We start from the raw sequence: 11,040 nt of genomic DNA, 5'->3' as shown, positions 1-11,040 counted from the left end.
TTCCTTTGCAAAATGTGATTGAATCAGCTATGCAGTGGGCTGGGCTAGCCTGGCCTCCTGCAACGGATTTATGCTTCCGTGTAAGCCGTTGTATTGAGGAATTGTGTTGTAGTGGAGAGCTTTTTGATTTTGCTGTCTCTCGAATTCATAGTTTCCTGGAGCAGAGGCCTCCTTCCTGGCTCCTACCCCCAACCCCAGTCCATCCTTCAAAGATGGGTACCTCAAGGTTTCAAGGGGAAGTAGCTTGAACATAGACTGATTTACCCTGGAGCCTTCTTCAGGAAGCAGCTAAATGGAAGGTAGAAAGCTGGTAGGAGGGGGAGGGTTTTAGCGAGACCCCCAGGGAGACTGATGGAAGACTGCTAAAAATCCAGCTGGACTCCCGGTCCTGTCTACTGGGAAGAAACTTGTATTCCCTCAACTCTTAGGTAAATTACAGCCTGGGGAATAATTAACCTTGCCTTTTTGGCTCTTTTTTTTTTTTTTTTTTTTTTAAAAAAAGAAAAATCCCAACCTATGGAAGATTAAGGATCCAGTTTTTGTCCAGCAGGATTGGAATGACAAAGGAAGTATTGGGAGAAGCCAGTCCTCTCATCTGCACTCCTAGCAACTCTGGAAGTTCTGAACCTTAGAAGAAATCCCTCCAGGGTTTCGTTGGTGGCCATCCCTGCCGAGCCCCTGGCTGCTTCCCTGGGTTTCCTTTGGTTCCTCTTTGCCCAAAGCTCAGCTGTCTGAATGGTGAGGATTCTCTCCTCCACTTTGTCTAGCAACAGCTTGACCCTTGATACTTCAGGAGGAGTTAATTCCGCTGCTGGGCCAGTCTACAGCCCTCTGCGCAGGCTGGTAAATATTTGGCCAGTCTCAGTTCTTTTTACACAAAAGAACAGCGCTCCTAATTTGTGATAAGTCCCTGAAAGAGAGTTGTCTCAGAAGCAAGGGATCATTTTGGTTTCCGTGAAGGATTTTTTCTCGAAGCAGCCCTGTGTGAAGGCCATGGAGGCGCACTTTGTGTCCAGATGTGCGTGGGTTCCAACTGCGGCTCACCAGCTGCATGGCTTTGGCCCAGTGACTTCTCTGTGCCCCAGTTTCTTCTCTTGTGGGATGAGGGTTATGATACCGACCTTGTAAGTGTGTGGCGAAGGTTATGAAAGATGTATGTCAGGGTGTCTGGCACAAACCAGTAGATCTCTGACTGGTAGTCTTTGTCGCCTGGCTCTTTTTTTTTTTAATAAAAATTTTCAAATTGTTATTTTATTTCTTTTTCTTTTCTTTTTTTTTTCTGAGACAGAGTCTCTATTGCCCAGGTTGGAGTGCAGTGGCGCTATCTCAGCTCACTGCAGTTTCCACCTCCCAGGTTCAAGCAATTCTCCTGCCTCAGCCTCCCGAGTAGCTGTGATTACAGGCGCCCGCCACCACAGCCAGCCAATTTTTGTATTTTTAGTAGAGATGGGGTTTCGCCATGTTGGCCAGGCTGGTCCCGAACTCCTGACCTCAAATGATCTGCCCACCTCAGCCTCCCAAAGTGCTGGAATTACAGGTGTGAGCCACTGCGCTCTGCCTGTTTATTTTTCTTTTTTTTTTCTTTTGTCTTTCTTTTTTTTTTTTTTTTTTGAGACAGATTCTCACTCTGTTATCCAGGTGGAGTGCAGTGGTATGGTTTCTGCTCACTGAAACCTCTGCCTTTTGGGTTCAAGTGATTCTCCTGCCTCAGTGGGATTATAGGCGTGCACCACCATGCCCAGCTAATTTTTTGTATTTTTAGTAGAGATGGGGTTTTACCATGTTGCCAGGCTGGTCTTGAACTCTTGGCCTCAAGTGATCCCCCAACCTTGGCCTCCCAAAGTATTGTGATTATAGGCGTGAAATACCACGCCCTGCCCTAAATTATTATTTTAAATAATAAAATGATGTTTAGATGCCACGATGCAGGTGGCAGTACCTTAACCATATGCGTGTCGTCAGGCCCAAGGGCCTCTTCCATCCTTGTCAAGGGGAGTGCTAACCTTCTCTCCTTTCATACAATCCAGCTCTCTTATTTTGAATCTGCGTGTATATACATGTTGGTTGAGACCGGTGCAGAGTGATTGAGACTCGGGCTTGTGGGTCTGGTAGGTTCAAGGACTAACTCCATCACTTGGGAGCATGTGGCCTTGGGCAAGTTAGTTAATCCACTGGGAACAGGGGCATCGTAATCATCAGATGGGGATACTGTCTGGGATTCCCATCCCCTATCTGGGTCTCAATCCTCTCAGTTTCTGTGGTCTAACAACTCTGTGCCAGGGACTGGGCCAGGCAGAGGCTGGGGTATCCGTTAGTAAGATGGGCATGGTCCCTCGTTGCCTGCTCTGATTTTTGCCTCAGCTCTGAGAGCAGATTAATGGTATTGTAAGTCCTCATTGTATGGTTGAAGTCGAGACTCAGAGGGGAAGAGACCCTCCCAGAATCTCCCAGCTTGCCTCGGTACCACAGGAGGAGGACGCCCGGGCTTCCGGGTGCAGCCTCCCAGGTTGGAAGCCAGCAAGCTGGGGCTGTAGAACAGGTGGTGGCTGGGCCTGGATTCGCTGGCACCGAGTCCTTAAAGGAACCCTGGGTAGCAGACGTGGCTGCCTTGTACATCTGCTCAGCAGTGCATCACTCCTAAAGGCCCAAAGACTCGTCCGGTCCTGACACTGAGCACGTTTCAGAAAAGGTCCCAGGGAAGACATTTGAATTGCCACAGCTGCTCAAGGCTTGCTCCCTCACTCATGCCGTGGACAAACTAAACATCCTCTAGTGGGACCAGTCAAGCAGGGGACAAAATGGAATGGGGGTGCAGGGGAGGAGAAAATAATTTGATATTCCAAAAAATGCTGCAGAGTAATCATTTTGGGGTTGAAAATCAGAATTTCTTGAGACTTAGACTTTTTTATGGCTGCGGTGTTTTTCTTTAGAATTTCAGACTGGAGATAGGGATAGACCATAATCTTTTCAGCACCCAAGAGCCTTCAGCAGGCCTCACTGGCTCTGGGCAGGGGGCAGGGCTTACAGGACCCAGAGCAGGTGACATCTTACCCACTGTGGGTACTTCCTCCCTCCTCCCTGTGGCACGGTCTGAGGAATTTTGAAATCACCCCGTAGCCAGACCCCTTGCATTTGCTGCCCAGGAGAACTGGGCAGGGAGGTGCCATGTGGAAAGTCCCACTGCCTGATTTTCCTCTGAGCTTGTCACTGCAGCCAGAGAGCCCTCTTCTCTGTCAAGTGGGTGACTGGACTGAATGAATACACCAGACCCCCCTTGGCATTCTTCTAAGATCCTAAAGAGGAGGAGCTGAGGAAGGCACGGGGTGGAGCCTGGGGCTGTGGTTTGGAGGATGGGAGGGCTGGGGGAGGGATTCAGAGATTGCAGCTGGGAAATTTGGATCGGCCTATGAAGACTTTGTGGTTCATTCTCATGAAACTTGCTTCCTCTTACTGGATTTCTGCCCTGGGGGATGTGGGGTTCGAGTGAAAACACTGGCTTTTCCTTCTTGGTGACTGAGGCTTAAATTCTGGTCTCCCAAGCAAACATTTAAGAAATAACCCTCTTTTCCCTCCTTGTCCATTGTAAAACAAACCCCCTTTTTCACCCATGTCTCCTACCGTCCTGAAAAGAATTCTATCGTATTGCTGCTTACTAGCTGGTAGCACCGGGCTCTCCAGCAGGCTGGTTGAAAACAGAAAATGCTTCTCTGCTTAAGACAGGGAAAGGGCGTGGGCTTTGGCATCAGAAACCTGGCTTTCCTGCAGACGAGCTGTGTCCGGCCAGGGGTGTCTTCCCAAGACTCAGTTTCCCTGTCTGTGATAATACGTGCCCACTTCTCAGGGCATTATAAGGACTGAACAAGAATGTCTGTGTGAAACACCAGGCGTGTGGTCGGGAGTGGTGCATGGTAGTTCTTCCCGGGTGACACCATATTCATCCCAGGGCCCATGGGACAATGAGGTCAAAGAAGGACTACCTGAGGCTGGTGTGCCTGCTTGCTGGCTTAGTATCTGGGGAGAAAACACTGGAAGAAAAGCAAATCCTTGCTGGTGGGGTGTGGGGGTGAGTTTGTGTGGGTCCTGCCTCTTCAGTGAGACATGCCTACCACTTGGGAGGGGCGTAGGGTGGAGGTGGGGGGCCAGGAGTCACAGCTTTTTCCGGGGGTTGGGTTCATGCGACCACCACTTAAGCCTATCTGAGGGGAGAGGTTAGTGGGAGAGTCAGGGTGAGTTTCTGCTGAATTCCTTCTTGTCAAGCTTGCTTTTGTAGGCTTAAGAACATGAGAAGGGTGGGGAGGGGGCCATATCTTAAAAAAGAGAAAGGCTGGGTTCAGTGGCTCACGACTATAATCCCAACACATTAGGGGGCTGAAGTGGGAGGATCAGTTGAGGCCAGGAGTTCAGACCAGCCTGGCCAACATAACGAAATCTCATCTCTACAAAAATAAAAAATAAATTAGCTGGGTGTGGTGGTTTACACCTGTAGTTTCAGCTACTTTGGAGGCAGGGGCGAGACAGGATTGCTTGAGCCAGGAGTTTGAGGCTGCAGTGAGCTATGGTCACACCACTGCACTCCAGCCTGGGCAGCATAGTAAGACCCTGCCTCTGAAAAAGTAAAAGGAAAAATTAGTCAGGCGTGGTGGTGTGGGCCTGTAGTCCCAGCTACTCCGGAGGCTGAGGTGGGAGGATTGCTTGAGCCCAGGAGTTCAAGGTTACAATGAGCTGTGATTGACTGGGTCACTGCACTCCAGCCTGGGCAATAGAGGAAGACCCTGTCTCTCTTGAAAAGTGTCTTTGCTTTTGGAACTTCAAGGGTGATTAAACAGATACTTAAGTACAAGCAAAATGTTAGTCTTCAACTTGCCCAGCCAGACCACTGTGTATCTGGGAAAAGTCAACTAGACCGCTTGCTCCAGCTGGTTGGTCTGGTTGGTGTGGAGGGTGAACCCTCCTCTGGCCTGAGGCACACACCCTCTCTCCTCCTTCTGTGTCTGGTGATGGCAAGCATTTATCTTTGCTCATGTCTGTGTGCACGCTAACCTTGGCCAAATCTCTGAATGTTCAAACATCTGCCAAAATATCACATTTTGACAATGGGCCTTCTCTATAGAGATGAAGTTACGGGGGCAGTACTGGGATGCTGGAAAACCACTTAAACTAAACCGCAGGAAGGGGCAGGGTCCAGGATCCTGACTTTGAGTGTAAGGGGTGGGGAAGGAGCAGGGGGCAGCTCCTTACCATAGAGAGAGGCCTGAGGACCAGCTCCCTGCTTCCAGAGCCGGAGGGGGAGGGGGCTGCTGCCAACCTATCTTGGCATTCTCCTTTTCGTCCTTGGGGTAGATTTCGTTGTAATTAGACAAGTTGTGACAAATAGCCCATTGGTCTTTGGGCTGGAGAATTGTGCCGAGTCCTGCCTGGAAACCCAGCCTTGTTCACTTGGGAGCCATAATTAGGCAAGAGAACAGTTCATGAGCCCTTTGATTCAATAAAGACCCTTTTATGATGTTCGTTTTTCCCAGAAAAATAATACCACGTTGCTCCATGTATTGCATTTAGATGTGTAATCATATTAGAGCTAAGCAGCCCAGGGGACTGAAGTTGCGTAGCTGGGGTTGTAGGGGCAGAAAGGTGCAATCCCTTTCCTCCCCGTAAGGGTCACGGCTGACACTTCTGTAACAAATACAGGTTAACAGGAGAAAAGTTTGACAGATTTATTTAATCAGTGTTTTACACGACATGAGAGCCTTCAGAAATAAGACCCAGAGACCCAGGGAAAACTATTTTTATGCTTAGATTGGAGGAAGAATGGACAGCCATCTAGGAATGTGATTGGACAAAAAGGGTATGACCTAATGTAATAGACAGAGGGGGCCACCCAGTAAGGCCTGTCTATTCAGATGCTTTTTGGACTCACTGTGCAGCGTGTCTGGGGCGTATGGGGCAGGACCCCTTTGGGATGAGGGTTGAGAAGGGAGAGAGTGACCTTTCTAGATATTATGTCTTGCTTTGGGGGAGAGGAGTTCTACTTCCTATGACCCACCTTGGGGAAGAGGAATTCTGGTTTCTGTGCCTGGCTGCTGGGGAGAAAGAGGGGCAAGAGACAGAAGGGTGGAAGAAGGTTAGAGAGAACTTGCTTTCTCCTTTAGTTCAAAGTGCTCAGTGTACCAAAGTGCCAGGCTTTGGGGTATCGTGTTCTCAGCTCCATGGAGTAAAGCCTGTTACCCGGTCTTCAGAGAAAAACAGTGTCCTCAGAAAAAAAGAAAATGACAAGGAACACTTCTAAAGATTTTCTCTCTTGTCGTTTAAAGAACATTTTCTCCCTTCGGAGTGAGAATTGACCCAGGGGGAAAAACCAGAAAGTGAAATTAACTTGACTGGCCAGTGGCAGCGGCAGCCCCTGGTGCCCTCTGCAGTCCTGTGTCGGCCCGGGCCATGCGTGCCCAGCATGGTCGATATTTGTCAGACAGGTAGCACGTGTCCAGCCAAGGGCCAGAGAAAATGCCCCCAGAGGATGCTTGCATCCCCTCCACAAGGGGTTGTGGTCAGCCCACTGGGGTCTCCACCGGGGCGGCAGGGCTGCAGATGCTGGTGTTTGCAGGTGGCAGTTCTTGGCCTCCTCCTCATTGCCTCCCTGTGAGGGGCAGCCAGCCCTGACTACATATAGCCCTGGAGCTTGCGGGCAGCTTTCAGCTCATTGGGAAGGTGTGCCGGGCCTGCAACGTTGACCGGACAGTTCTTCCAGGCATGAGAGGGATGCCCTGCCCAGGTCGCTGTCACAGGCACACCCCCTCCCGCCATCCACCCTCTTGCCTTCTTACCCTAAGACCGTGTTGTCAGGCAGGCCAAAAGCATTTCCCAATCACGGAGTCAGATCCGTCTCAGAAATCTGCCCCGTGCCCAGGAGAGGTCGAAATTGCCAATGGAATCAAGAACCTCTTTCCCAATTTGGGGTTTAGAAATCTCTGGCAATGAGGAAATTTCTGGTAGTCATTTGTAAGAGTTACTCTATTAAGAAATAGAGATAGAGGGTATGGCATTTCAGAATGCTAAAATTGTGTTGCATTAAAAAGGGGGAAAATCCGCTTACTTCCCAAACATCTGGTGGGAGTTATCACCAAAATATATTTTCAGATATCCTCTAATGCAGAAAAACTGTGTATTTTATAGGACATGGTTTATCCGTTTGTAGATAATGTGTATTAAAATACTTCTGCAGTGTCACTACTATCTTAAGGTGACTCTTTTTGACCTTCATACTGTAGGCTTTTTAAAAATACATAGAGATAGGGGTCTCACTATGTTGCCCAGGCTGGTCTCAAACTCCTGGGCTCAAGCAGTCCTTCCACCTGAGCCTCCCAAAGTGCTAGGATTACAGGTGTGAGCCACCATGCGTGGCCTACTTAGGCTTTTTGGAAGATACTTTACACTTTTTGGAAGAAGTGCTATTTCTTCTGGATACTTTACACTTTTTGGAAGAAGTGCTATTTCTTCTGGATACTTTACACTTTTTGGAAGAAGTGCTATTAAGTTATATATATGTATATATTTCTCCCCCCCCCAAGGAGTATAATTAGAACATCTGAAACCAGATTATCCAATTAGTACATTTTTCTAATTAGCTGTTAGGAATTCGTGATGAGATAAATTATTTTAGATTTCCAAGTGGAACTTTGGGGAGAAAAATAATGGGTTTTTAAAGTTTCGACTCCACCCACTCACCTGCTCCCCCAAAAACCTAATGTGCCTGCCCATGAGGCAGCAACAGTGACCAGAAAACAGTTTCTTTTCCTTGTTCTGAGTAAATGGAATTGGAAGAATTATTCATTTATATTGGCTTTTGTTTGTTCCTGGTAATGAAGCAGGCAGACAGGGGTTGGCATTAAATACTATTTTTTCTACATTTTCATCAGTCATATTAGTAGCTGTTCTTTGGCAGAAAAAAAAATCTGGTGATCTGAATTAATTCAGAACATATTTACTGTGAGCCTTGTATGTGCTTTCTACGTGCCAGGTGGCAATGAAGACCGTCTGTCGGGGGGATCGGGGGGATGTCCCGTCAAGACCCATGGGATGAAGTCAGGACCCAGCTTTTGCATTTTGTAACTGTGGTTGATGCAGGCCCACCATCCTTTGTCCAAAATTCTGGATACACAAGAAAACTCTGGATACTGAAAGTTGCTTTTGCCACTAATTGAGTGGGAAGACCTGACCCAAACTGACAGACTATTGGAGTCAATAATCATCCTGGGAGTGTGAATATTCATGGGTTTCCCTGCAGAGATATTAATGTTTGATTATGGGTGCTGCCTTGCTGGGGTGTTACATAATATGTGGCATAGGCACCACATTCCCTTTCCAAAACCTGAAAGGTTCTGGAACACATATGGCCTGAAGGTTTGTAGTAAGAGACCTTGCCCTGGAGTAGTGTCCACTTAAGACCACAGCAGCTGTGCGCTGAGAGTCCCTGCTCTGCCAGGGCCTGTTTCCGCTTCAGCTACAGGAGGAGCCTGAAGGCAGAATGAGAGTCCAGCTGACCAGTGGGTGCGGTGCCCAAACAGCTGCACCGCCACCAGAGCAGGTGACTTGGCTGTCCCCATGACCCTCAGAGGCCTTCCCTCACTAGCTGCCAAGCAAAGATTGTTCAGAAGCAGATTCTGTTCTGCTGTCACTGTGAATACATCAATGAATGATAACATCTATGTTCTAATAAAACTTCATGAGGGCCGGGTGTGGTGGCTCACACCTGTAATTCCAGCACTTTGGGAGGCCAAGATGGGCGGATCACTGAAGGTCCAGAGTTTGAGACCAGCCTGGCCAACATGGTGAAACCCTGTCTTTATTAAAAATACAAAAAGTAGCTGGACATGATGGCAGGTGCCTGTAATCTCAGCTATTCCGGAGGCTGAGGCAGGAGAATCACTTGAACCCAGGGGGTGGAGGTTGCAGTGAGCTGAGATTGTGCCACTGCACTCCAGCCCGGGCGTCGGAGTGAGACTCTGTCTCAAAAAAAAAAAAAAACAAAAAAAACAAAAAACCCCCAAAAAAAACCTTTATGAAAACAGATGGTGGGCTAGGATGGCCCTTTGGCCAGTTTGCTGATGCCTTGTCAAAACGATAAATGCATCCTTAAACATACTGTTTTCTTCCACAGACTTTAGCCCTGCCGTCTGCCTGCCTGGTCTGCTTGTCTTGTTCCCCACCCCCGGCCAAGTGGAGTTGCCTTAAAGAGATAAAAGTTGTGGCTCTAATGTCAGTACCCACGCCTTGCTTGGCTCCTCCAGATGGTCTGGAAACATAGATGGAAAGCAGGCGCTGCCCTCACCGGCCTGGCCTCGGTGGCAGGAGTGTGTTTTTGTGTTGACAGCTGCAGTTGGGCCCAGGTCCAGCCTTGCTGAGGGCTACTCACTCGGGCCTCCACCCACTGATGAATTTTGGGGGCACAGCCAAGCCCCAAGATATGTTGACTGGCAGCCTGGGGCCAGGCAGGGCTGCTGTTGGGGGAGCCCAGTCCCAGGTGGGTTTGTGAGGTGTATGGGGAGTGAGGGGCTGAAAATGAGTGTTTCAGAGCTGATGTGTTCTTAGCAAAAGAATTTCTGGCAGAGAGAGGTTGATTATCGTAAACCCAGCAGCTCTGATGGATGAGTTTCAGGTCTCCTGGCATGTTCATCCCAGCCCCAGAATGTCCAGCAAGGGCGGGGCCAGCCTGCGAGGCCAAGACCGCTTCTCACTGCATCAGAAGTTTAAATCCAGCTGAGCCCTCTGACTCGCACCTCTGTAGTGGGCTGGCCTGGGGAAGACTGGCTGGGATGGACAGAAGGAGGGCGGGACCCTCAGAGCCCACTCCTCTAGTCTGTGTGCTGGAATCACCCCTGTCCTCCCCAACCTCCAACCCCCTCAAGCTCCACCAAGGATGTTTGGCCTCCGACTCAAAGAAGGCCTGGCCTTTCCAGGCTGCAAGGCCAGATCCTCTCAGCCAGCCCCTGCAGCAGGCCCCAGCATCCCAGAGAGGCAGCGGGTCCCTGTATGTGCTCAGCACCTTCTCTCTGTAGGCGGTTTCTCTCCCAAGACATTTGGGACTTTTGCCCTCTGCCTGGTCACCTTCTTTCCTAGCCAGGATACGGCTGGTGGATGTTTTGTTTTGTTTTTTCCTAAAGCCAATTCCAAACAAGGGCTGATATTTAGTTGGCCTTTCTTTTTCTTCTCTCATGGTTTTGTGGGTTGCTGGCACTTTAGGGACTCTGTTCAGAGTGGAGCCTCCTTACTCTACAGCTCCCTGGTAAGCCCTGGTGGCCCATCAGTCCACAGAAGGGGGCACTCCCTCAGGTGAGTATGAATATTTACACTCCCCAGGATAAATACAGACTTGAAATAATAGTCTCAAGTCAGTTTGGGTCAGATTTTCCCACTCAGTGACAAAAACAACTTTCAGTATCCAGAGTTTTGTTTGAGTTGAGAATTTTGAATAAAGGGTGATGGGTCTGCATCAACCACAGTTACAAAATGCAAAAGCTGGGTCGTGACTTCATCCCTTTGGTCTTGATGGGACATCACCCTGACTGGTCCCATTGCCACCTGGCACATGATGCACCTCAGTCGTCAGCGTGTGCCCAGCCCAGGCCCATGCAGACTGAGCACTCAGTGAAGGTGCAAGGAACCGGACTGGGTGGCTGGTGTGTTTGGTGATAGGTTAGCCCTGCTGCCAAAGCCAAGCCCAGATGGGTCACTGTCACATACCCAGCACAGTGTGAGGAGCTCCTCCAGCCACTCGCAGGGGCAGCTCTCCTGACCCTGCCTCCTTGTTTTTGGACCAGGCTCTTTTGTTTCTGGGCCAAGCATCTGCCTGTAGCATTAGGTGTGGGGACTTGGGTTTTGCTTTGCTAGTGGAGAATATGACTGTGATCTGGGTTAGGGCAGAAAGCTCAGGTAGATGATAGGTGCCAGAGCAGTGGTTCAAACTTGGGAGAATCACAGCAGGAGCCCATTAACAATGCAGATTCCAGGGCCCCTTGATAGACCTGGGAAGGGGGGTGCAATCAGCAT

The 11,040-nt window shown here is 49.3% G+C and overlaps 1 non-coding gene across 1 annotated transcript; it reads right to left on the bottom strand.

Annotated features, from left to right (window-relative positions):
* Positions 1–1,899: 1,899 nt before the first annotated feature.
* LOC115831646 lies at positions 1,900–2,025 on the bottom strand. The gene has a single exon (XR_004027169.1). It is a non-coding gene; the product is annotated as a U6atac minor spliceosomal RNA (small nuclear RNA).
* Between the last annotated feature and the right edge of the window lie 9,015 nt (positions 2,026–11,040).

This window comes from Nomascus leucogenys, chromosome 19, assembly GCF_006542625.1.
Source record: "Nomascus leucogenys isolate Asia chromosome 19, Asia_NLE_v1, whole genome shotgun sequence".
NCBI classification, from domain to species: Eukaryota; Metazoa; Chordata; class Mammalia; order Primates; family Hylobatidae; genus Nomascus; species Nomascus leucogenys.
Note: the sequence above shows the minus strand (reverse complement) of the source record. Positions and strands in the feature narration are given on the sequence as shown.